A 2,964-nucleotide genomic window follows, 5' to 3' on the forward strand; every position below is an offset into this window, starting at 1 on the left:
ATTAGCATCAAATTTCGGAATTGACTGTTTATGTCAGAGAGAATCCAATGGAAAGTAAATTAGCGCTCCCTAGCGGTAACAGTTATTATCGCGTGTCTTTACCAGACTCTCTGCTCGTCGGAAATTTACGGAGACAGCCGAGTGTCTGATTGAACGAGAATAACATATGAGTCACGTGATTTGCTCTTCATCAGATGAAAAAAGATGAGTATTACCCACAATGCCTTTGGAAAAATGTCGCCGTCACTGCGGTATAATTCGTAATTAAAATAATTAGATTGTTTAGAAAGTACCATAAACCTTTTTAAATTCCAGACAAGTTTTCTCATAGCTTCAAACGTTTTGTTTTTGCTTGGTTTGAGAGAAGAAGAAAAAACATATATTGCAGCTAATATGACGTCACAATGTAATTGTTGACATCCACCACGTTTTTCCCCCCGCGTTAAATGAAGAAGCGGATAAAATGTCTATAAGTCGTGTTAATGGGCTTCGCTCGTCTCAACGGTGACACCGTACAACATATTAGCGAGCGAAGCTCGCGTTGTGCAGCGACGCGGCGAGCTCGCTCCAATGATTACACAATTGAGTCACGTGGTTTGCTATTCATCAGCTGAAAAAATGATGGGGAATACCCATAATGCTTCCGAAAAAATGTCGCCGTCACTGCGGTATTCTTCATTGACAACCCCATAGATAAAACAAATAAATAGTTTGGAAAGTACCACAAATGATTTTAAATTCCAGACAAGCTTCCCCATACCTTCGCAAATTTTGTTGTCGATAATTCACGCTTCCACTGTCGTCAGGGGAGGTGCGGTTATCATCTCCGCACAGCCAATCAGAATCGCGGAAGAATTGTCCGCCATTACCTCCGTCAAAACTTGTGATGACGGAGGTTTTGAGGTACAGATGTTTTAGCCTGATTAACTTCGAGTTCTCATAAAATTGGTGGAATTTTGTGCGTCGGGGAAATGCAACAGTGATTCACGTTACCCAGAAAGGATACTAGAAGTGATGTTTATTCCATTTCCAAAGCCAAATTCACAAAAAAGATTAATGTTTACGTTGGATAAAGGCGTGCGGTAGGCCCCACAGTAAGAGCAGAATGGACCGGCACACAAAGTAAGTTAGTCTTAGCAGACAATTATGTATTAGTTAATAGTAATAGTTAAATCAGGGACTGATAATAATACATGCCCATGTCATGTGTATAAATGTACTAAGAGCTACAGGTGCTTGGGTTTAGGACCCCCCCCCCCCCCCCCTCTTCTCCCGAATAACCTGCACGACTTGATTTAAATTATTTATTGTTGAAAATCTCACTAATGCATGTCAACAATGTCGTGCATACCCCAAAATAGTTCTTTTTTAAAATTACCCCCACTGGATATAACAATTCGTGTAGATAGGTTATTCAAGGGAGGGGGGGGTGTGTCATGAACCCAAGCACCTGTGCTAAGAGCTACACAATACTTTTTTTTTTACTATAATATTATCTATTAAAAAGAATCCCATATCTAAACTATTTTCATATCTAGGGTCAATTCATTTAATGTTTACACCAATATATATGCAGTTTCTGGTCTGGTGTCTTAAATTTTCCCTGGCTCGGCCATACATATCATAACATGACTGTAAGATCGCCATATTCAAGGTTTTCGTTCCATGATTCCTACAATAGATCATACCAGGGAATAAAGTTCTAAAGTTTCAGTAATCAGACTGATTCAGTGGTCAAAGTTTTTAAATATCAATAGAATTTATGTCCATATATATTTTATAATACATGTAAATGGTTTTAGATTAGAATCTAGATTTCATAATAATTAGAGCAAACTGAAATAAGTAGTTAATAAATTGTTGGGTGTAGTGTATGCATAAGAACTTTCATATAATAGGTCAGGTCACCTTTTAAAATTCCATGGCCCCTCTCAGCATCTATGTTTTACTTCCAAATGCTAAAAAAAATTGTTGTTTCTTTATAGATTCATTGGATATACTTGTAACAGCAGCACAAGTCAGGGAATGTACAAGACCAATTAACAACAGCAGAAAATGCCTTTCATCAACAGAGCATACTGAATCATCATCTGCAACTCCAGTTATCAATGGAAGCCCAAGATTAACCCCACCACAGGCCACCCCTTTTGACATTAACAGTACTCTACAGCAAGAGAAGAAAAAACCAGGGTTGTTTTTATATTATATCAATTTGAGACATGCCACATTTTGTACTTTGTTAAGAGGTTTATATATATATATATATATATACATCTGAGCAAATTCCCCAGTGTGTAAAAAAGGAGGGACATAACAAATATGACAAAACAATCTCAGTTGTTATTAACACTGATGAGGCTGCGACATAATTTTAAAATCAAGGACTTGGTATCAAGATTTTGTATTTCAACACAGTGTATCAGTGATATCTTCTGTGCCCGAATTGACCTTATGTTGTGTTAGGTTGTGTTTCAATATAGTCCTATAGGAATGATATTAACAACATGACAACTGAATAAAAGCTCATTTCCCAACAACCATCGCTATCATTGATTGTGCAGAAACGAAATCACAGAATCACAGAAACCATCTTCTTTAAAACTGCAGTTACAAAATATACATTCTGACTACAAATCAGCTACAACCTAAAGGGGACTTGTGGATTGTGATCCTTTAGGGGACACAATGGAAACTAGCTGTATGTTGTATGCTAATTTGTGTTATCCTGGATAAATAAAAGCTATTATTATTATCATATTTGTTAGTGAATTATTTACTGGATCTATGTCAGATGTTGCTGTTACAGAGAATAGTGGATTTTACAAACTCCTTTGTTAACTGATGGTGCAGGGTTGGAAAAAAAGTGGTCGATATGAGTATTGACCGGGCCAGTAGTCAATACTGGTTAAAAGTCAATAGTGGTTAATACTGGTCGATTGAAAATTATTTGGTCATTATAGTCTG

The 2,964-nt window shown here is 37.0% G+C and overlaps 1 long non-coding RNA gene across 1 annotated transcript; it reads left to right on the forward strand.

Annotated features, from left to right (window-relative positions):
* Positions 1 to 856: 856 nt before the first annotated feature.
* On the forward strand, positions 857 to 2,755 carry LOC125652154 (uncharacterized). The gene is made up of 2 exons (XR_007361497.2): positions 857 to 1,122; positions 1,986 to 2,755. It is a non-coding gene; the product is annotated as an uncharacterized LOC125652154 (long non-coding RNA).
* Positions 2,756 to 2,964: the final 209 nt, after the last annotated feature.

The sequence above is a fragment of the Ostrea edulis genome, chromosome 5 (genome assembly GCF_947568905.1).
Source record: "Ostrea edulis chromosome 5, xbOstEdul1.1, whole genome shotgun sequence".
NCBI classification, from domain to species: domain Eukaryota; kingdom Metazoa; phylum Mollusca; class Bivalvia; order Ostreida; family Ostreidae; genus Ostrea; species Ostrea edulis.